The 24496-nt window shown below is 42.3% G+C and overlaps 1 long non-coding RNA gene across 5 annotated transcripts in view; it reads right to left on the reverse strand.

Moving 5' to 3' along the window:
• Window positions 1–24496, reverse strand: part of LOC131516863 (uncharacterized) — a 47527-nt gene that overhangs the window by 18516 nt on the left and 4515 nt on the right. For 3 of the 5 annotated variants that reach the window (XR_009264272.1, XR_009264275.1, XR_009264271.1), the window contains exons 2-5: window positions 20566–20717; window positions 19592–19721; window positions 16876–17063; window positions 14290–14402 (exon numbers count right to left, since the gene is read on the reverse strand). This is a non-coding gene — a long non-coding RNA (uncharacterized LOC131516863). Of the gene's footprint in view, window positions 1–14289; window positions 14406–16875; window positions 17064–19591; window positions 19722–20565; window positions 20718–24496 lie in introns of all 5 variants that reach the window. The other 2 variants (XR_009264274.1, XR_009264273.1) reach the window with 2 other exon arrangements.

Below are 24496 nucleotides of genomic sequence, written 5' to 3' on the forward strand. Positions count from 1 at the left end.
TTACAGCATTACACCACACTTAATTCACTTTTACATCCTCATCACCTATAAAAATGCTTCGCACACCAGGTATATGAATAAACTTTCTTAATAATCAGAGGAATTAAGGAATCCGACAGAACAAGTTGACACAGCCGAGTGCTATTAGCTCTGCGTTGAGTCCTGTCCAGGTCACAGTTTGTGTCCATATTTACATAAGGACATCAACGGTCACATGAATGCATTTTCAGATAACAAGAATATAGAAAACTAGTAAAAAAAATATATGGATTCATTTTGTCATGATATTATACCAATTCAAGAGTCTGATTCCAATTTTTCTTACCTAAAATCTGGATATCTATTGAACATCTATCTCTTAGCACTCAGACCTTCCCCACCTTTGTGCATTTTTCCACACCAACCCATCAGTCTAGAATGCTCATCCTTTCTGTATTACCCAGCAAACTCCTGCTCGTCCTCTTGGCCCTGCTCAGATGGAGCTTCCTCTTGGAAGCTTTCCTGGATCAAAGAGGGAAAATAACTCCATCTCCTAAACTCCCATAAAACCATGTTCATACAAGTATTATTACTTCTATCACGCGTTTAGTTTCTCTAATTTCCCATAAGCTACTTAGAGGTCATGTATCTTAATATGCCCTGTGATTAACAGTTTCAGAAACAGAGAGCACAGTCCACAAATAGCTAGTTTCAAATAAAGATAAAATTCCCACTTTACATAATGAAATACAAGCACTGGAAATATAAATGACAGGTATGTAGAAAACAGCACATATGTGAAGTCATGCAAGATTCTAGAAACCTAGGTTAGTATCTTACACAACACTCATTCTCTTCCAGATTTCACAGGAAGACCTCTGTGTTTTTTCAGGTTGTTAGTTGACATAGACTAGAGGCAAAAATTAGGTCAAGGCTAAAAATTAGATAAAGTAATCCACTGCAAGTGGAGCAGAGGAAAAAAAACCCAAGAAGAACTTAAAGGCTTTAAACTTCTGCAGATTTATGAACAGCAAAAAATTCACAGCCTCGAGTTTCCAACATCAGGAGGTGATGAGATGGAGAATGTTTGTGTGAAGAAAAAATGGGGTATTACTAAAAACAAAAAGTAACATGGGTTCCTCTTTGCAAATGGCCCTCCCTTGCTCTATTTTTTCTAAGTTTTAAGCCTCTATGTAATGTGGCCCTTTGGTGGGCTGGAGTAGAATTAAAAAGAAGGGGAGTGGGTGAGACTGACCTGGCCTGTAGAATCTTGGGACATTTTATTAATGTCTGATGCCCATAGTGCCTTCAGAGCTTGGATAAAGGCATCGTACCAAGATCAAAATGTAAATTTGGAACAAGAATTGTACAAGAAAAATAAGAGAGCTCTTCCCATAATACATCCCACTCCTCTCCTGGTTTTAGCCCCTAACACAGAGTTCGGGACATCTAATGCAGTCAGTAAAGAATCCCACTAACTCAGAAATGAAAAATCATTTCCATATTATAAATAAATATTTTTTCCTATTATACACCTTTCTCTCCTCCTTCTTTTCTCTTTCTTAATCCCTTTCTTCTTATATTTCTTCTTCATTTTCTTTTCTCTTCTCCTTCTCCTCCTCCTCCTCCTCCTCCTCCTCCTCCTCCTCCTCCTCCTCTTGCTTCTCCTCCTCCTTCTTCTTCTTCTTCTTCATATTCTAGACAACTTCTTGGGCTGGATAGCTGTGCTGGCCATTCCCAGTGATTCTCAAAAACACTGACATATCCTTCCAAAAAGTTCTCTCTTGAATTGGTCCTTGTTGCAAGAAAATATATTAGAAACAGTATTTCTAGAAGGCATGGAAGAGTTAATGAGTTAATGATAAATCCAAGTTTCCTTCTTGGAATTCATCTCCTGAGTCTGGACTAAAAACTGCTAAATTCATTCTTGGACAATGGGTGCCCTGACCCAGACCACTACGATAGGATAATTTTAAGATTTTCTTCAGTCATGAACTAAAAGCAAGAGGATGTCTACATCCCCTGATTGCCATAGCCATTCTGGCACCCATGTCAAAGTCCCAGTCCATCAAGAGAGACATGGGAGGGGTTCCTGGGTGGCTCAGTTGGTTAAGTGTCCAACTTCAGCTCATGCCATGATCTCTGGGTTCACGAATTCGAGCCCCACTTTGGGCTCCCTGCTATCAGTGCAGAACCCACTTTGGATCCTCTGTCTCCCTCTCTCTCTGCCCCTCCCCACCCCTCACTCTCTCTCAAAAATAAATAAACATTTTTTAAAAAAGAGAGAGACATGGGAGATTCACAGTTCCTGCCCAGTCCTTGGCTTTTCCTCTAAGAGCTTATCCATGAACTAGAATCCACACCCTACCCCTAAGAAGTTTCTACATGAACATGACTCATGTTCTAAGGATGTCAGCGTTCCATTCATGCTATCCCATACAGAGACCAGCACTGCTCTGTGATGCCATGTGGACTGGTGCTCCTCTGTCATGTATCTGTAGAGAGCCCTGACTGGGTCCACCACAGCCAGAGTTTAAAAAATCTATGATCCTGGGGCATTTGGCTGGCTTAGTCAGTAGAGCACATTGATCTTGATCTCAGGGTTGTGGGTTCGAGCCCATGTTGGGCATGGAGATTACTTTAAAAAAAATTTTTAAAGTAAAAAAAAAACAAATTTTCAACAACAAATGACCTCTGGAACCATCATGCTCTCTTCAACATAGGTTTTTGCCGAAGCAGCCAGATCCAGTTGTCAAATCTCTGCCCTGTAGCAGGATGCTTTGTAATTGGACTAGTTTCAATAGCAGCAGCAACAATGCTGCCCTTAAGCATGAGTTAATCAGCCAATCACAAAGCAAGGAGACCCATACCATCCGTGGGATTGCCTCATAGTTGGGACTTATGCATCAAGATGCAGATCTGACTTGTGCCTCTCCCTGCCTTAGGCTGAGAGACTGAGGCTTCCCCACCTGGTATCTGCCACCCAAGAGATAAATAAGCCCCGGAGAGTAAGGAGAAAACAAATGTGATTGGTTCCATCTGATTTGCTTGTGAGTTTTCTTTTTTAAATTAATAACAAAATTTACATTCAAAGGTATCTTGTGTTGTAAAAAGAAGGTGAAGGGAGGGAGGCAGGTAGGGAAGGAGGGAGGAAAATAAAACAATAAAATAGAAAAAAAGAAATATAAAAAGAAAGCAGCAAGAGACAGGAGACCAAGAACGAAAATGGAACACTTCGGGGCGCCTGGGTGACTCAGTCTGTTAGGCGTCCTGCTCTTGATTTCGGTTCAGGTCGTGATCTCATGGTTCATGAGTTCGGGCTCCACTCTGACAGTGTGAAGTCTGCTTGGGATTCTCTCTCTCTCTGCCCCTCCCCCACTTGCTCACTCTTGTTTCTATCTCTCTCTCTCAAAATAAATAAATAATTTTTAAAAAAATATTTAAAAAAAAAAAAAAAAAAGGGAACACTTCAACATCCTCCGTCCTTCTGGTGGCCCAAGCAGAGGAAAGGGAGTGTGCCCTCAGCCTCACAGACAGCCATAGATAAGACACCATCACTTGGGCAAACACTGAGCAACTACTGCAACCAGTAATACAGTGGGAGGCACTGGGAATAAGGGGACAAAGTCAAGATGGCTCCTACTGCTGCAGGGGAACCAACAATGACTGAGAATCTCAGACAAGTCACACTGCAGGTGCTGTTCCCCTGGATGCATACACTACGAGCTGAGGTGAAACCTGTGTCTCGTCTCTCCTCTCCTCTCCTCTCCTCTCCTCTCCTCTCCTCTCCTGGAGCACAGACACTGGGGAAAGCCCCTGAATAGTCCCTGGGTGGTTGGCCCTGATGACAGCAAGTAAGATCTGGGGATTTCTTTGGACTCATTTCACAAAGCACAGTGTGCGCCCATAATTTTGATAGTGACACTTGGGGTCACGACATGGTCTCAACTATGTGAGTAGAAGTCTGAGGGAAACAGGATGTGGGATTTGGTCCAGATCTTCTTCCATTAGTTGACTGTAGAATCTTAGTAGATATTCCCTTCCTTTCTTCACTTGCAAAATGGTTATAGAGCAAGGCAAGGGCCCTTGCCACTGAGCTGAATGCAAACAGTCTCATTAAGCGACTCACCTCAAAATAGCCATAGGCCCTAACTGACCAATTACAACCAGGCACAGTTCCTAAGATTACAAAAAAGGGGAAAAGTTCATACATCCCCATACTCCCTCTGCCTCACTACCGCCTCATCACGGACAGTCTCTCCTCTACTGTCCTGCCTACTGCTCCCTTGCAGTGTAGTCAGTAAATCTCTATCTCTTTTGTTCTTTATTTAAATTACTTTTTTTAATGTTTTTATTTATTTTTGAGAGAGCACAAGCAGGGGAGGAGCAGAGAGAGGGGGACAGAAGATCCAAAGAGGGCTGTGCACTGACAGCAGAGAGCCCTATATGGGGCTTGAACTCACAAACTGTGAGATCCTGACCAGAGCCAAAGTCAGATGCTCAACCAACTGAGCCACCCAGGCATCCCTTCTATCTCTTTTGGTCTACTTTGGGCAAATTCTTTCACCATCCACACCACCAACACCCACCCAATTGGGACACCCAACAATGGCCTGTGTGCATGTAAATTTGGTTTACATGCATAATTAAATTAAATCAAATAATTTTATTTGGATGGTGCATTATAAACATGAGTCCCTGCATGTAAAAACTCAAATTTATGTATTATATTATATTATATTATATTATATTATATTACTATATTATATTGTATTATTATATAAAATATACAGAACAACCTTTGCATTTGAGCAAGATAAAAGATTAACACAAAAGAGTGAGGGGTGATCTCAGTAGTAACAACTTCTGAGACCATCTGGGTTAGTGGATTTGCCAACAGCCTGGAGAGAACAATCCATCAGTAAGTATTAATCTAACAGTTTCACTCCTCAGATATCTCTAGAGCAGGAAGTCTTCCCTTTTTTTTAATGTTTATTTATTTATTTTGAGAGAGAGAGGAGAAGAAGAAGGGTAAGGCATAGAGAGAGGAGAAAGAATCCCAAGCAGGCTCCACTGTCTGCATGGAGCCAGATGCAGGGCTCAAACTCATGAACCAGGGGACCATGACCTGAGCAGAAATCTATAGTTGGCCGCTTCACACACTGAGCCACCCAGGTGCCCCAGGAAGTCTTTTTCTTCCTGCCCTCAACTACCTCTAGCCCAATAGAAAGCAAAAGGGCAAAATATCTTTAACTCTAGGAGGATGTCCTGGGTGATGAGTTGTGATATATAGCTGAGACCCCCTCAGCATCCTTCATTTATCATCCCTATGGCTATCTAAGAAGGCACAGAAATATAGAAAGAAACCAGTAACACTTTTAAACACCTATTTTGTGTCAGGCATATACATACACACATATATCCTATATACATATAGAAAGAGATTTACTATATATTTCTTATATATTTGTAAATATATGATGCATATATTTGCTGTATAGCAAATCACTGAGTGACTTAAAACAGCAATTATTTATTAATTTTCATTATTATGTAAATTGCCTGAACTCAGCTAGGTTAGCTCATCTCTGGACAACTCTGGTGTCAACTGGGCTGGCTCTTGTGGTTGTCATTTAAGGTGACTTCACTCACATATTGAGTTCCCCCAGATGGGATGACTGGATGTTGGGCCTTTGTCTCCTCATGTTCATTCACCCTCTAAGACCCCGCTGTCCACATGATTCTCTAGAAAGAGATGCTCGGAGCTCCATAAGAGTGAGCACAGAGGTCACAAGATCTAAACTTGGAAGATGTACATGGCCACCTTCCATCAGTCAAAGCAGCTTAGAATGAATGTAGGAGAGGATTATACAAGGTCATATATGTAGTATGATAGACCAGGGGCCATTCTGTAATATTCTACTACAGAGCAAAAGCATAAATTCCTACCACAGCCCCAACCATGCGTAGCTCACCAAGACCTCCCACCTCAGGTTCCATCAGGGTTTCTGTGATCACTGCAGCCTCCATCCCCAAATGGAGCAGGTTTATAAGCTCTTTCTGGCAGCCATTCTGGGCCTGCTGACTTTCCAAGTCAACACAGGGCTTATGCACCAAGCTGAAGAAATGGTGAAGGCTAGACTAGTCCCCTCACTAGAATGGCTGGACAATGAAACTCTTCTCCTCATGATCTCTTGACCTCCAGAGCCTCTCCATCCCTGTGGGCTCTCCAGTAATGAAGGGCTTTATAAAGACAGTTGGTTTTCATCTTTGTTGAGGGCAGAGCAACAAAAATACCTCCAATGCTTCCAAATTCTGCAATTTCCCAAATGCAATACAAGAAAAGGCAAAAATCACTTAATATGGGACTCTTTATGAATCAGGGGAACACAAGGATTATATATTAGTGATCAGCACATAGGCTTAAAGTCTTCTTAGGCATCTTAATAAATACTCAAAAGAACAAAAACAAAAATCCTCCTGGAATCCTACCTTATTTGACTCTTTAATGCAATAACTGCTCTTTTGCACATCTAGGAAAAGCCACTGATTGAGTGACCAAACCCAGATGTTTGGCTCACCTCCAGTTAACATCCTCCTGCCCTTGCCTTGGATATTAGCCTGATCATGGGGAACCACATTTATATCTTTAGCTTCAAAGAATGGTGGGGCAGAGAAGCAGCCGTAGGGATGATACAAATTCAATGTAAGACATGCCAGTGTGAAACAACTCCTTCCCCTCTGCCTAAGTATGCTACACTTGATAAAACTAGTGCATGATATATCCAAAGCCCTAATGAAAACACACTTACTCACATTACACATGAATAGGATGAGCTAACAAAGCATTTGAATGTGAAGTGTTTTTGTAGAGCTAATACTAATTATTTCTTTAATTAATTTACTTATTTTGAGAGAGAGAGCACATATCCATACTTGACAGTGAGCGGGAGAAGGGCAGAGAGAGAGGGAGAGAAGACCAAGCAGGCTCCTTGCTATCAGTCAGTGCAGAGCCTGATGCGGGGCCTGAACTCACAAAACGTGAGATCATGACCTGAGCTGAAATCAAGAGTCAGATGCTTAACCGACTGAGCCACCCAGGCACCCAGAGATAATACCATTTAAATCAGGTAATCAGAAGTACTGCTTGACAACTATATATATAGCTGATCACTAAAAAAAATGGCCCCCAAAACATACCAGTTTATTTAGTATGTTCTAAAGACGTGTGTTTCACAGGCAGGGATAATGACACAGGTCCTGGGGGATAAAAAGGGTAAGGACCACCAGAATGGAGACCCCCCCCCCTCTCTTACATCCTAGAATGCATATTTTATTATGGCAACAACATTATTACCTAGAAAATAAACAGGATAATACAGATAAGTTATCCTGAATGATTGTCCCTATTTTAGAGACAAAGAAACTGAGACAAGAAGAAAGGATTTACTCTAAAGAGACTGTATACCCTCGATCCCTCTAAGAGACAGCCCAGAATAAATGGGAACACTCTGGCTTTGAGGGAAACACTCCTGGTTCTGTCACTACTGTCTTTTAACTATGTGGGCCTCCGTCTGCTCATGTTTAAAATGGAAATAATAGTATCTATTTTGTGGGATGTTTTGAGGGTCAATTTTATTTTTGAGGGTCAATTTGTTGGATGTTTTAAATGAGTCAATTTAAGTACAGTGCTTATCCTATAGAAGTTGCATGAAAATGAGAGCCTACGATTTTGTCAAAAATTTTCTGTATGTGATTAGAAACTAAATTAGTTGCCCTTGTATCCAAGTTTATCTCACACATATAAACAGGTATTGCTTTCACTCTCTCCAGGATTAAAAGATCAGAATGTTGAAACAATAGTGCTGACTTCTATGTACAGACGTTACTGGGCTCTCATTACAAGGAAAACATTTTGCTGGTAATGTTGTTATATTCTGAAAAATAATACTTCCCAGAATTCCTTGGAGCCAATGATATACACGGGCATCTGGAAGATTGGGTGTTGCCAACCCACAGGTCCCTCTGCCCCACACTGCGCAGGATCCCACGCCAGGTCCTCGGAACACTGACAGTGTGCATAGGAGTGAGCTTGTCAGTAGCTAAATACACAGGGCTTGTTGCTGTTTTGTTCCAGGATATATATTCCAGCTTTATAGTCGTAAACAAAGTGTACACCCTGAATAACAGATTGATTAAGGAAACCAGGAGAATATTATTCAGCCATTAACTAGAGTGAGGTACATCCTTTGCCAAATATATTGTTAGTGACCAAAAAAATAAGGTGCGGAACACTGTGTATAGGATGCTACTATATGTGGGGTAAAATGGGGGAGAGACACACAAACACACACAAACCTAAATGCACACCAATAAGTTTATGTATGCGTACAGGCTTATATATTACGTACACATAACATATGTGAAAAGACACAAAGAAAGTGAAAATACTTGCTGCTTTTAGAAAAGAAACTCGGGGGCGGGGAGTGTCGCCTGGGTGGCTCAGTTGGCTGAGCAGCCGACTCTTGGTTTCAGCTCAGGTCATAATCTCAGGGTCATGGAATGATGCCCCTCACTGGGCTCCATGCGGAGTGTGGGATCTGCTTGGGATTCTCTCTCTCTCCCCCTCTGCACCTCTCTCTCTCTCTCTAAAATAAAAAAAAAGAAAAGAAACTGGGGACTAGAACAGAAGAGCCGAGAGCTCTGCTGATATTCTCTTTCCAGCCCAGCTCCCCCTCCATCCTCACCCTGCTATTGGAGGCTCATGGCACACAATGGATGCTCATTAGATGTGTCTGTTGCTGGCCTTCTCTCTTTGGAAAGTGTGACTGTCCCAAGGCAACAGGTAGAATGAGACAGAGCCTGGGGGCCAGTTCACAGAAGAAGGGTTAAAACTTTATGCTTTGGGGGTGCCTGGGTGGCTCAGTCAGTTAAGCGGCTGACTTCAGCTTAGGTCATGATCTCATAGTCTGTGAGTTCAAGCCCCGCGTCAGGCTCTGCGCTGACAGCTCAGAGCCTGGAGCCTGCTTCCAATTCTGTGTCTCCCTCTCTCTCTGCCCCTCGCCTGCTTGCTCTCTGTCTCTCTCTCTCTCTCTCTCTCTCAAAAATAATAAGCATTTAAAAAGTTTAAAAAATAATTAAAAAAAACCCTTTATGCTTTGGAAGCCAATCTGCTCTGAGATATTTAAATCCTATGTGTCTGTTTCTCCATCGTCTTCCACAGGGCTCAAAAAGCCTTTCTTTTTCTTTTTTTTTTTTAATGTTTATTTATTTTTGAGAGAGAGAGAGAGTGGACGAGGAGGGATGGGGGTGGGGGTGGGGGGCAGAGAGAGAGGGAGACACAGAATCCAAAGCAGGCTCCAGGCTCTGAGCTGTCAGCACAAAGCCTGATGCGGGACTTGAACTCATGAACTGCGAGATCATGACCTGAGCCGAAGTTGGACGCTCAACCGACTAAGCCACCCAGGCATCCCTCAAAAAGCCTTTTAAAAGCTAAAGCTGGTCTCAGCCTTTGCTCACAGAACCAAGAGGAAAAGAAGTTCCCCTCTTGGCTGTCAGGGAGCAAGGCAATAGCGCCTCTGTGAGAGAAGGGGGTGCAGCCGCCAGAAGAGAGAAGCTGCCAGTGGGGATCAGGATCAGCGCCTGCAGGAGTGTTATTAGAGCAGCTCTTGAACAAACTAGCCCCAAGACTCAGAGAGCATCACCTTAGGGTGGGATCAAGGCTTCCTGAAGTAGATGCTTCCCTCACTCCCACCCCTCACACTATGCACCCAGCAAAGATTCTCCGGGTGAAAGGGGAGCCGAGAAAACTTGGAAAAAAGGCAAGTGTCAGCCTAGGATGTCACATCTGGCCAGAAAGGGCATTTACCCACAGAGGAGACAAAGTGAGTGGCCCTTCTCCTGTTGTCCACCCATGATTCCTCTTCCCAACCCCTGAACTTGAGGAGCCCGAGAAAGCTGGCAGGCAGGGGTCAGTGAGGTGTGCAGCTTCTGAGAAGCCGAGTGAAGGGGAGGACCACAGAAGGCAGTCCTACTTGGGCACGGTGGTGCTGAACTCCCCAAACCGCCCACAGTGGTCCTGGAGTCTAGCCCTCCAGATGAACCAGCTAGCTCTGCACACAGGCCTGCTCGGGGACCAGATCCTAGATCTGTAAGGATAGTCATGGGGCTAGGACCCCTGGAAGACCACACACTCAGTGACCTTGGGTTTTCAGAGGTAAGTTAGTTGTCCACTGCAGGATCCCAGCACCTTGCAGGTAGGGCACTGCATATGTCATTTATCTTTCAGAAGCTCTAGTGAGTGAAGGTAATGATGGACTTGCAGACCTGGAGACCATTCCCCTGAGCTGCTTCCTCAACTGGCCATATCAACTAGACCCCCATGGTGAACTGGACCTCCAGGAGCTCTGATTCCACCATAGAAGTCCTAGGCCTGGGAGAAAACAGTCTGATCTAGCAGCAGAAGCAAAAGAGTCCACGTCAGAATCATGGTTTCTGAGAAAGACATGAAGGAAGCATCAGTCCCTGCCTGAGACACAGTGTCTTCCCCCTTTCCTCATCAAGAAATGTGGTGTTGCAAATTCCCTCCCCTCCACGTTTTTCTACACTGCCTTTTCTTTTTTTATTTTTTTAAAACATGTTTTTTAATGCTTTATTTTATTTTTGAGAGAGACAGAGAAAGCACAAGTAGGTGAGGGGCAGAAAGAGAGAGAGAGAGAGAGAGAGAGAGAGAGAGAGAGAGAGAGAGAATCCCAAGCAGGCTCTGCATTGCCAGCACAGAGCCCGATGCAGGGCTCAAACTCATGAACTATAAGATCATGACCGGAGCCGAAACAAAGAGTCCGACGCTTAACCCACTGAGACACCCAGGCACCCCTACCTACACTGCCTTTTCTGCACCATCTCAGAAACACACTTGGTCACACACTCTTCTACTTGACCCATCTTGTTCCCAGTGAGAAAGGAGCCCCCTCAAAGTCAGCTGAAAGGAAGGTTTTTATAGGTGTGCTTTCCCCCTGCAGAATGTCCGTTCCTGAAGGGAACAGTCTACAACATCAGTCTCTGATGTCTCTGCCCGGAATGTTATCTGTCATATGGAAGGGACTCTATAAATGTTTACAGTATAACCAGTTTGGGATCAGTGGATCAAAGGACATCTTTTTGGCTTCAAACATATTGCAAACTGCCCTCCAAAACATTTGCACCTATTTACAATGCCATCTGCTATGCACAGAGTATAGATTTCACTGCAACCTATTTTATTAGGAGAAACTGTGTCTTAATGTGTTTTTTTAATGTTTATCTATTTTTGAAAGAGCACAAGTAGGGGAGGGACAGAGAAAGCAGGGAGGTGTGGTAGGGGACAGAGGATCTGAAGTGGCCTCTGCGCTGACAGCAGCAAACCTGAAGCAGGGGCTCGAATTCAAACTGTGAGATCACAACCTGAGCCGAAGCCAGATGCTCAACCAATTGAGCCACCCAGGCACCCCAGTGTGTCCTAATATTTTGACATGTCTTTCTTTACTAGTGAGGTTAGATATCTTCTCCAACATTCACTTTACTAATCATAATCCTCTATTGTGAATTGTCTCTTTATATCCCAGTAATCCTTTTCTCAAAGTTTGCCAAGACTATAGCTCAATTTCTTTCTCTCCCTACGCAAGAAGCCACAGGCCCAACCTTAAATGGAGGACTTTTCCTAAACTATGTAGATCCGTATCAGTGTGCCCCAGAAGGCAGCTTACAAACTAAGTTTGCTACAAGGCCTAGGGCAGTTAGGATTCTCTGCATTATGGACTCTTTTCTCGGGATGAGCTTCAGGTAAGAAATAATCTCCTGGGTGGCTCAGTCAGTTAGGCGCCCAACTTTAGTTCAGGTCATGATCTCACAGTTCATGGGTTAGAGCCCCACATCAGGCTCTCTGCTGTCAGCACGAATCCCACTTCGGATCCCCTGTCCCCCTCTGTCTCTGCCCCTCCCCTGCTTGTGATCTCTCAAAAATTAATAAATAAACTTTAAAAAAAAAAAAAAGAAATATAGTCTCACTGTTTTCAGCAGATTGCTAAAACTTCTGGGAAAATGCAAGGATATGAAAATGGTCCTTCCTTCCTATCCTTTAAAACTTGCCAAGTCTGGGGGTGCCTGGGTGGCTCAGTTCATTGGACTTCTGACTTGGGCTCAGGTCATGTCCTCACGTTCACGAGTTCAAGCCCCACATCAGGCTCTGTGCTGACAGCTCAGAGCTTGGAGCCTGCTTCAGATTCTCTCTCTCTCTCTCTCTCTCTCTCTCTCTCTCTCTCTCTCTCTCTCTCCCTCAAAAATAAATAAGCATTAAAAAAATAAAAACAGGGGCGCCTGGGTGGCGCAGTCGGTTAAGCGTCCGACTTCAGCCAGGTCACGATCTCGCGGTCTGTGAGTTCGAGCCCCGCGTCAGGCTCTGGGCCGATGGCTCGGAGCCTGGAGCCTGTTTCCGATTCTGTGTCTCCCTCTCTCTCTGCCCCTCCCCCGTTCATGCTCTGTCTCTCTCTGTCCCAAAAATAAAAAATTAAAAAAAAAAAAAAAAAATGTTGAAAAAAAAAAAAAAATAAATAAAAACAAAAAAGCAAAAACAAAACAAACAAAAACCTGCCAAGTCTGTTCTCTAGAACTTCTCCCCTTAAACCTCTAAATGGAGAGGGAAAGCAGAAGTGGGCTACAGGTGGTATTGACAGAGCATAGCTCAAGGACAAGTCCACACTGAGAACTTTTTAGCCAGCTGTGTGATCAGTTGGTTAAGTTGTTGTGATACAAATTTGAAATACAAAGTCTTTTTCTTCAAAAAGTGTAGCCTGAGATTTTAGTCTATCCTTATACCTCCCTCATATGGACCTCCCTCTGTTTCCTCTCATTGACATTTACATAATGAACAAATATTATTTTACCAGGGTAACAATGACTTTCCACAGTACATACTAGATAGTGTTAGGGAAGATTTATAGCTACTATCTCATGCCAGACAAATGGTTTGGCCCAATCTCACCCACTCTTCAGACTTTGGAGCCTGCTCCAGTTTATTTCAAAGTCCTGTACTCCCAGTCCCCATTTTAGGCCAGGGCCATTTATCCCTTGATCTTGGAAGAAGCAGGTTCTTTCCATCTGAACTTAGGGCCCTCATGACTCAAAGAGAAACTGCTCTCCTCACTTGTCCATACAAAGCCAGCTCAAGAGTTTATCTGTATTTTGTTTGGAGAACATTTCTAAACTAATCTCTTTATGGCCAGCAATTCTAAACTCCTCCTGCCCTGAAGGCTTTCTCTCCCTTATCTGTACTCTAAAGAAACTCTTCTTAAAATTCATTAACTATAGGGCATCCAGAAGGCCAGCAACACATCTCTTTCAGGCGCTCATCCCATTCACTGAAAAATTATTTGATCAGGAATTATTAGGAATCACCTATTACTTTGTACTTGACTTTGCCTCAGTGCTGAAGATACAGCCAGAACTACCCTTGGGCCAAGACCCTTCCCTGGGCCTCACATTTAAGAAAGGCCCACAGGTAACTAACACTATTATTTTATATAAAATAATAAATTCATTACAGAACACAGAGGTGCTTCTGTGGCTTGAGGTCCAATGTGACCAATAACCCTTAACCTCTACACTTCTCTTGTCCAAGATCCTTAAAACAGGGCTATGTCTGAGTAATGACACTGCTTACAGATTGTGCCTCTGCCAGAATAGGAGACAAACACTGCTTCCAAGTTCTGGAAGAATCTGAGCAGCAGAAGCATGTCAGTGAAAGAAAACACTGACTTGTCAAATTCTTCCCTTCAGGTGGCATGAATGAAGCACATTTTTATATTGTGATGTATCTTGGTGCCAAGCATCTCTTTTCTTCTTTTGCTTCATGTTCCAAGGCACAGTTCTGAAGGTACTCACAAATTAGCACAATTTCCCCCAACGGTTGTACATGGCAACTGAGGCACGTTTTGCAATATTCAACAATTTCTTTACTCTTTTAAGTTTGTACATATGTAGTGTGACTCTTCTTACTAATTCTTTACAAGGCTCTATCTATCCAGATATTGCTGTAAGAAGTGGGAAAAATCACAATAGAAGTTGCAGAACTTCATATAATAAAATGAAAGTAATCCATAACAGTGTGATCATCTTAATTTAACATATGCAACCCCATTTCAATGTTACAACATTGTAAAACTCACAACTCATTTCTTAAAGTATTGCTTTAAGAATGGTATTGACAACACTAATCACGATCACCTTGCAAAATATCTTCAAACAGAAATTAATTTTTAAAAACGAATAACTTACAGGGTACCTGGATGGCTCAGTCATTTAGCATTCAACTCTTAATCTCAGCTCAGGTCTTGATCTCAGGGCTGTGACTTCAAGCCCCACACTGCACTCCACACTGGGTGTAAAGCCTACTTAAAAAAAAAATTAAAAATAAAATAATATAAATAAAAAGTAATAGCTTACAATGATCCAAGAAAGATTAGCTAATTGGATATCCATTACTGTCAGAGGAACATAAATTGTGTAAAAATCTAGACTGTAAAAACCACTGATATTGCTGAAATGGAGGCAAAAAAAATAAATTTTCAGCTGTGCCTTTAGGCCAATCTATCTGCCTTCCTTCCTTCAAACAGAAGACATCCAACACATCATCGACTTGTATGCTGCTTTCAACAAGAGTGGTTGTATGGACACAATTGTATGGATGGTAGCTACTTCAGGTGGAAAGGATTTGCAGGACTACAGAAAGGAGACTTGAGGACATGGGACCCTGGGCTCCTCATATGTTTCTGGGTCACTGATGCTATCAGCATCTGAGGGAAATGAGCAGAGGTTGGGAGATTTCAAGCAAGGGTGAGTCATGCACGTTTTGCCTCCTCCCAGCCCAGGAGCCCTTACATTCCCTTTCAGCCACCTGTGCTTTCAGCCATCAGCACTCTCTTTCCTTCCCACGACCATCGCCTTTCCTTTCCCAAGACCTACTAACCAGGACAGGAACCATCTTTAGCTGGAACCATATCGTATCAAGAGCTGGAATAAAGCTCGAGGATGGCTCCCTAGAGAGAACATCAGGATCAGAAAAAGGAACAATCGGATCATTTCCAAAACCTATGAATCCCCAGCGAGGAGTCAGAGAGGGCTATAAAGGAGCAGATGAAGGTGACTTTAAATGAGCTTGCAGTGAGGAAGGATGGAGTAAGAAAGGGCAGAGGGACGGAGCTGAGGACAGAGGGAGAGCTGAGGTAGCTGGACCCTGGCAACTGGAAGCCAGATTCAGGAGTAACTTAGGAAGGGAAGTGAGACCTGGGGAAAGTTAAGAAGAACCATGCCAACCACAGGAGGGCACTGCGTCCCCGTGGGCTAGCCTGGAATGTCTAGGACCAACAAAGTGAAGAAGTCAGACAAGGACAGCGAACCCCCTCTCCCTTGCTCCCAGCAGAAAGCATCTCTCCCTCTTCCTAACTCTTGGGTTTCTCATGTTGACACATCTATAGGAGAGGGACACACAGTCACCACCATGTCACACACCACCTGCGTGACAGATACATACACACGCACTCACACGTGTACACATGGTATCCTCCCTCTTCTGAAGATTACCTTGCTAACAGTGTTCTCTGTGTAGCAAATGAGCAGAGAAGGCCTGCCTTCCTTTCCATAATGCACAAGAGCACCTCTTGTCAGGCAAGGCCGATGCAGGTTGGAGTTCTTTGCCTTTCCCTCAGCTTAAAAATATCAGGGCTTTAAGATATGGAAGCAGCCTTGGGGTACCTGGGTGGCTCGGTGGGTTGGGCATCCAACTCTTGATTTTGGCTCAGGTCATGATATCATGGTTGTACAATCAAGCCCTGAGTCAGGCTCCACACTGAGAGAGTAGCCTGCTTAAGATATTCTCTCTCTCTCTCTCTCTCTCTCTCTCTCTCTCTCTCTCTCTCTTTCTCTCTCTCTCTCTCTCCCCCACCCTCTCCCTCGGCCCCTCTCCTCCTCTTGCACACATACTCTCTCTCTCTAAAATTAAAAAAAAAAAAATGTTTAAAGGAAAAAACAGATATGGAAGCAGATTAAATGCCCATATATGGGTAAATGGATTAAAAAATAATAATAATCCGGGGCACCTGGGTGGCTCAGTCAGTTAAGCATCTAACTTTGGCTCAGGTCATGATTTCAAGGTTCATGGATTTGAGCCCCACATTGGGCTCTACACTGACAGTGTGGAGCCTTCTTGGGATTCTCTCTCTCTTATTCTCTCTCTCTCTCTCTCTCTCTCTCTCTCTCTCTCTCTCTGCCCAACCCCTACTTGCACTCTCTCTGTCTCAAAATAAATAAGTAAACTTAAAAAAAAAAAAAAATCCACACAATGGGTTATTCAGCCATGAGAAAGGAGAATATTCTGACATTTGTGACAAAATGTATGGAACTTGAGCACATTATGCTAAGTGAGATAAATCAGACAGAAAAAGACAAGTATTGTATGATATCACTTATAAGTGGAATCTAAAAAATTCAAACTTGTAAAAACCAGAGAGTAAAATGGTGGTTACCAGGGGACAGGGGGTGAGGGAATAAGACTGATGTTGCTTAAGGGTACAAACTTGAAATGAGTAGTAAATAAGTCATAGAGATCTAATGCACAGTATAGTGAATACGATAATAATGTTGTACTACAATTATCAAAATTGCTAAGAGACTAAAATGTAATTATCCCAAATACTAAAGGGAAAGGACAATTATATAATGTGTTAAAGGTGCTAAATATAGCTATAAAGGCAATCGTATCACAATATATAAATATATCAAGTTAGCACATTGTACATCTTAAATTAACACAATGCTGTATGTCAAACATTCAATTTTTTAGTCAGGGCTTTTGTGATATCCTACCTTTCCTCATACTAAGTTCATATGTTCTTCTTGACACCAAACTTTGCCTTTGTAAGAAAGAAGGGTAGGAGATCAAAGAAGAAGTCAATCATGATTCATCTTAGAGAAAAATATTCTTGTATCAAAATATAGGTTCCCTTGTATCAAAACATAGGTTCCCTGGATGATGTGTGTTACCAATCAGCCTTCTGAAAGACAACAAAGAGAAAATTGCAGTTAGCCAGAGGGTGAAACCATTTTTTTTGAAGTGTTCTTGAGGAGAAAGAAGTGGATTGGCCTCATGAAAAGCAGTCAAAAATTCTCTGAGCAACTCTAGAATTCCAAACATTCTTCCTGTATAAGTATCACCCACCTGGAGGAGGAGTCCAAAAGTCTGGGTGAGTGTGCAGTCCCCACCATAGCAAGAAGAGGATTTTGGTGAGTCTGTAAAGAACCTCAGAATGTCTGATTTAAGGAGCCAATATTTTAAATAACACCTTCATTTTTTTTCCTTACTAGGAAAGTAACACATATTCAATACAGAAATGTTATAAAACCAGAAAAAAAAACTACAAATCAAAAAAAAAAAAAAAGAAAAGAAAAGAAAGAAAGAAAGTAACAGTCTATCTGTAATCTCATAAACCAAAGATAAACACTCTTCATCTTTATAAATTTCCAATCAGTATTTTTTCTGGTTATATTTAAAACTAAAATATGTCATAGGATACATAGTATTTTATGTTGTGCTTTTTTTGTTTCCCCTTAACAATATAAAGGGAATGTTTCCCCATTTCCATAAGCTTTCTCCTGGGGTGTATTTTATTAGTGGCAGCATTGTTTTCCATCCTCAAATGGTGTCATCACTTATTTATTCTTTCTCTTATTGCTGAGTGCTTTGGTTATTTTCCCTACTCAGGACAACAGCCTGAGAGCTGAGTATGAAATTTTGCCTCAGTGGTGGCAGCTCCCCACAAGCTGTTTCAAGTGCATGCGATTACCAGGGTGGGGACCTGTTCTCCTTGAAGTTCTTGTTCTTTGTTTCATTTTAGAGTGGTGTTATAAGACAAAATTCAACCAAGTAAATCTGAATATCTGGTTGGCTTTATTAATCAATGCATGAGAAAGCATCCTATCTAGTAAGTGGAGGGGAGCTCCAAGGAATTCTACAAAATGGAAAATTTTCCTAGGAAGGAGGTGGGACAAGAAGTTATTAGCAGAAGAAAAGATAAGATTGTTTCAGGCCAGGACATTTTTTGAGGAAGCAGGGAGGGGAATGGCAGGGTTTTTATCATACAGGTTACCACACTAGTGCTGATCAGGACATTTCAGATTGACTGTTAAAAGACTGCATTCGTGGAACAGATTGAAACTAATTCGATCTTTCTTTGCTGTTGTCAGGGACAAATGACTCCATTTTGGATTTCTTTCTTTTTTAACAACGTTAACGACATACCTCACTTCTGGCAAAACAAAAATGCATGCTCTTCTAATCAATGGAAGGATACCTGGGCCATACCTACCTATGGCTGTAGGTATCTTACAGACAAAAACAAACAAACAAAAAAGACAAAACAAAAAAACCAAAAGACTTAGGATGTACTGGCTTGACTTCACCCACTTCTAGTTTCATTCTTCTACAATTTTTCCCAAAGTGAGCATAAAACAAAATGGATGACTGTTCCAGAATTTTCCTGTTTCCATAATGTTATAAAAATTGTCATTATTTTTCACTTTCTGCCCAAATGCAGAGATGACAGCACAGCTTGACTCAGTAAGTGGCATCCTGTGGCATAGAGATGTTGTTACAGGTTGAGGCAGAAGGGAGTTCTCTACGTTCTTTTCCTCCTATGGGGAAGCTCTGCCTTAAGCCATGCACTTTCCATCACTCAGGTTTCCTTTAGGTTAATGACAAGGAGCCAGTGATGGAAACTCAGTTCCCTCAAAGGAATCTGGCCACCCCAGGTTGCAGCCCTAAACTGATGGTGTTAAAAAAAAAAAAAAAAAAAAAAAAAAAAAGGCCCAAAATAGAGTCATTTGCCCTCCACAACAGCCAAGAAAGACTCAATTAGTTTCACTCTCTCTCAGTAACAGGACTTTTAAACAGTCAATCTGAAATCTCCTGATCACTACTGCAGTAATCTGTAGGATGAAAACCCTGTGTTTCTGCCCCTCTCCCCACAAAAGACTTCCTGGCCTGAAATAATCCTTTCTTTTCTTTTGCTAATAACTTCTTGTCCCAACCTTCTTAGAAAAACCTTCTATTTTGTACAATTCCTAGGAGCTCCCCTCTATTTGCTAGACAGCATGCTTTCTGGTTCATGCATTGATTAATACAGCCAATTATGATGCAGCCTGGCCAGGTTTGAGGACCCAGAGGGGTTCCACAGGACCAGCCAAGAGGATCCCCAGCTTCACACAGGATAGAAAGAAATCAAATATGAGTGAGCAGGCAGGAAGTAAAAGCAGAGTTTATTGAAGACATAGAGTGTAGACAGATACAGACAGAGCATCTAGGACACTCAGAAAGGAAAGGAGAGAAAGTTTTGTCTTTGTTTGGAGTATGAGGTTTTTACTGACAATTGTGCTCTGGTGCACATGCCCTCTCAGGCATCCAGGAACTGGTCAGAACAAGGACAGGGGCCAGGTATCCATCATGTCACTTATTCCCTGGAGGCAGGGGGTTTAGGCACCCAGATATCCAGTGCCAATGGTCTAGAATACACACATGTGGCCTCACCTGCTCATTCTTGCCTGGTCACTCCTTAGATGTTATCTACTCTGCTGGAAGACTCCAAAGAAATCATTAACTCCTTGTCCCTTATCAGAAAGACATACACTAAAGCATGCATAAGGTAGAGGTGCAGGTCCTAGCAAGAATAGAAACAAGAGAAGGAGAAAAATAAAACAGCTTTTTTTCATGGGGTCCTTTCAGTTTCCCCTATCTCAATGAGATCTTCTAATTTACTCAGCTGGATTTTTTTTCTTCAACAATGGAAGGTGAGTAACAAGAAGAGATTGCTTATAGCTCTAAGATACATAGAGACAAATCAGAAGGATGTCAGTCAACTAATACTGGACACGTATTGTAAATTGTGAGAAATAAGCTCACTGCCCCAGTCAAAGGAGGGACGCGGAGACTAGGAGCACAGTGAAGGGAGGCTTTAATCAACATTCTTGTAAGAGCAGGTGTCTGATGGACAGGCACACTCCGGGTGGTTACAGCAGACAATTTATCTCCTATCATGCAAGTCCCTCCCCTGGGTCCTTATTGGCTGAGTACTACAGAGGTCACAGCCTTCACCCAGAAGTTGCCTATGCCCATGTGAAGCCAAAAAGTAGTCTGATTGGAATGAATCCTTGGGGTGATGCAGAGACTTCAGTTCTTTGGCACATGCTCACTGCAAAGCCCGCAAAAAATAAGCCCTCAAAATGGATAAGAGAAGAACCAGGAAGTGAAGTGTCTAAGGGTTTGGGACTCCATTGTCGGGCTGGGCGGGGTGAGGGGGGCAGTGTTCATACATAGTTTTAATACATAGTTTCATACATAGTTTCAGTAAACCTACTGTTAACTAGACAGCACAGCTTTTATTTGGTATTTGAAAGTGAATCATCTCACTTCCCACATAAATCATGTGATTTGTTTAAGTATTTTTAATAGATGCCCCATCTCCACTGAAGTGAGCTTGTTTTGACAGAAGGTTTTCACCTTACCTTGTCAAATTACAAAATTATATTGTTCTTAAGAAATCTCATAGATAGGGTTGCCTGGCTGGCTCAGTTGGTGGAGCATGCTACTCTTGATCTCCAGGTTGTGAGCTCAAGCCCCACGTTGGGTGTAGGGATTACCTAAAAAATAATACAATCTTTAAAAAGAAAAGACAGAAAGAAATCTCATAAACATGTTTATGTAATCTTTTTAAACTTGTTTTTTATATTTATTTATTTATTTATTGAAAGGAGGGAGAGGAGCAGAAGAAGAGGGAGAGAGAAAAATCCCAAGCAGGCTCCAGGCCCAGCATGGAGCTGATGTGGGGCTCAATCTTATGACCATGAGATCAGGACCTGAGCTGAGCTAAGATCAAGAGTTGGGTTCTTCAAGCAATCCTAAATTCATATGGAACCACAAAAGGCCCCGAATAGCCAAAGTAATTTTGAAGAAGAAGACCAAAGCAGGAGGCATCACAATCCCAGACTTTAGCCTCTACTACAAAGCTGTCATCATCAAGACAGCATGGTATTGGCATAAAAACAGACACATAGACCAATGGAATCGAATAGAAACCCCAGAACTAGACCCACAAACGTATGGCCAACTCATCTTTGACAAAGCAGGAAAGAACATCCAATGGAAACAAGACAGTCTCTTTAACAAATGGTGCTGGGAGAACTGGACAGCAACATGCAGAAGGTTGAAACTAGACCACTTTCTCACACCATTCACAAAAATAAACTCAAAATGGATAAAGGACCTGAATGTGAGACAGGAAACCATCAAAACCTTAGAGGAGAAAGGAGGAAAAGACCTCTCTGACCTCAGCCGTAGCAATCTCTTACTCGGCACATCCCCAAAGGCAAGGGAATTAAAAGCAAAAGTGAATTACTGGGACCTTATGAAGATAAAAAGCTTCTGCACAGCAAAGGAAACAACCAACAAAACTAAAAGGCAACCAACGGAATGGGAAAAGATATTTGCAAATGACACATCGGACAAAGGGCTAGTATCCAAAATCTATAAAGAGCTCATCAAACTCCACACCCGAAAAACAAATAACCCAGTGAAGAAATGGGCAGAAAACATGAATAGACACTTCTCTAAAGAAGACATCCGGATGGCCAACAGGCACATGAAAAGATGTTCAACGTCGCTCCTTATCAGGGAAATACAAATCAAAACCACACTCAGATACCACCTCACGCCAATCAGAGTGGCCAAAATGAACAAATCAGGAGACTATAGATGCTGGAGAGGATGTGGAGAAATGGGAACCCTCTTGCACTGTTGGTGGGAATGCAAATTGGTGCAACCGCTCTGGAAAGCAGTGTGGAGGTTCCTCAGAAAATTAAAAATAGACCTACCCTATGACCCAGCAATAGCACTGCTAGGAATTTATCCAAGGGATACAGGAGTACTGATGCATAGGGGCACTTGTACCCCAATGTTTATAGCAGCACTCTCAACAATAGCCAAATTATGGAAAGAGCCTAAATGTCCATCAACTGATGAATGGATAAAGAAATTGTGGTTTATATACACAATGGAATGCTATGTGGCAATGAGAAAGAATGAAATATGGCCTTTTGTAGCAACGTGGATGGAACTGGAGAGTGTGATGCTAAGTGAAATAAGCCATACAGAGAAAGACAGATACCATATGGTTTCACTCTTATGTGGATCCTGAGAAACTTAACAGGAACCCATGGGGGAGGGGAAGGAAAAAAAAAAAAAAAAGAGGTTAGAGTGGGAGAGAGCCAAAGCATAAGAGACTGTTAAAAACTGAGAACAAACTGAGGGTTGATGGGGGGTGGGAGGGAGGGCAGGGTGGGTGATGGGTATTGAGGAGGGCACCTTTTGGGATGAGCACTGGGTGTTGTATGGAAACCAATCTGACAGTAAATTTCATATATTATAAAATAAAATTTAAAAAAAAATAAAGCTGTGAATCAAATAAAAAAAAAAAGTGTTGGGTTCTTAATCGACTGAGCCGCCCAGATGCCTTAAACTTGTTTTTAAGAGAATTTATTTTATTTTTTATTTTACTTATTTATTTTTGAGTAATCTCTACACCCAATGGGGGCTAGAACTCACAACCCTGAGATCAAGAGTCACATGCTTCTCTGAACCTGCCAGGTGTCCCTTCTGCACTTAATGGGGAAAGTTGCATAGGATTTTTGCAGACCATGAAGCCCAGTTTTTAAGGCTACTCCAGCCTCCTTGTGCAAAAATGAGGAAGAATATCTTGCAGGTAGAGGTCATTGATTAACATCAGTTTCTGGCATCATCAGCAGCCTGGCACTGAGACACTGATTGTTCCTACATAAGTTCGTGTGTCTCCCTACTGTCCTACCCTACACATTCACTTGCTCGCTGCTTAGCTACTTGACAGAAATAAATGTCAATGTTGTATTAATCAAGTGTGTGGATATATATCCTGAATATTTTCTGTCAGTACTGCCTACATTTTGAAATCATGAACAAAAGATTTTACGTGTAACCTTAAGTTATTACTCAAAATAAAACATTCATCCTTTCTTTTTGTAGTTTTTGACCTGCTGAATCCTTGAAAGCTCTAAGAGTGATAAGAGCAACCTATTGTTACTCAGCATTGTCAATCTAATGAGTCTTTGTCACTCTAAGAGAATTTTCCTGGCCTCATCCTCCTCTCTTGGACAACCATCACCCTGAGACCAGGGTCATGTTTAATTGCATTTCAGTCACAAAGAAGTCCAGCTGGTAGAAATACACAATGTCCACCTGTTGAATATGTAGCTCGGTCCCCAAAATTATTAACAGAACCTACTAACCTAAAAGGGCACAAAATCCCTCTTTGGGAATATATTAATGTCTTTATAATTCCTTATTTCTACATTGTACCAAGTATAGCTTACAAAGCTCAGTCAAATGTCAGGTACCTAAACACCTAACATTAGAATGAGTTTGGTGATTTGGTTGATAATGACATTTTTTCCCCTTAATTACAAGGGGGGAAAAAAGGATAATGCATCTCACTTGATTCCCAGAGAAATCAACCTAAAATACACCAAGATTCCAAAAATGAACTTAGAACACAAGACACAGAATCAATAATCAAAAATAGAAGAGACATTATTTGGCAGAAGGTGGGGCTGGTTTTAGAAATAGATGGGTGGGGGGGCGCCTGGGTGGCTCAGTCAGTTGAGCAACCGACTCCGGCTCAGGTCATGATCTCATGGTTTGTGAGTTAGAGCTTTGCATTGGGCTCTGTGCTGACAGCTCAGAGCCTGGAGCCTGCATCAGATTCTGTGTTTCCCGCTCTCTGCCCCTCCCCTGTTCATGCTCTGTCTCTCTCCATCTCAGAAATAAACCTTAAAAAAAAAATTTTTTTTAAAAAGAAAAGAAATAGATAGAGGGGCATCTGGGTGGTTCCTCTGTCTCCCTCTCTCCCTGCCCCTTCCCCACATATGCTGTCGCTTGCTCTCTCTCTCTCTCTCTCCCTCAAAAATAAGGATTGGATAGTTCTCAAACGAGCTCCAAGGTGTATATGTTAACTAAGAAGAGAAAAATCTTTCTATTGTAGCAGTTAATTATCCTCAGTAAGAGCCCATCATAACCAGGGACATTGCACACTGGGCACCAAGACTATGGCTTGGGATCTCTGTGTGCCTTGCATCAGTGGATCAAGTGAGGACAAATCATTAAATCTGGGAAAGATATGGAGCACCTGGGTGGCTCAGTCAGTTGAGTGGCCAACTCTTGATTTTGGCTCAGGTCATGACCGCAGGGCTGTGGGATCAAGCCCTGGGTCAGGCTCCGAGCTGATCCTGGAGCCTGTTTAAGATTCTCATTCTCATTCTCTCTCTCTCTCTCTCTCTCTCTCTCTCTCTCTCTCTCTCTCTCTCTCTCTCTCTCTCTCCCTCTCTCTCCCCCTCCCTCCCTCCCTCCCTC

The sequence above is a fragment of the Neofelis nebulosa genome, chromosome 7, assembly GCF_028018385.1.
Source record: "Neofelis nebulosa isolate mNeoNeb1 chromosome 7, mNeoNeb1.pri, whole genome shotgun sequence".
NCBI classification, from domain to species: Eukaryota; Metazoa; Chordata; class Mammalia; order Carnivora; family Felidae; genus Neofelis; species Neofelis nebulosa.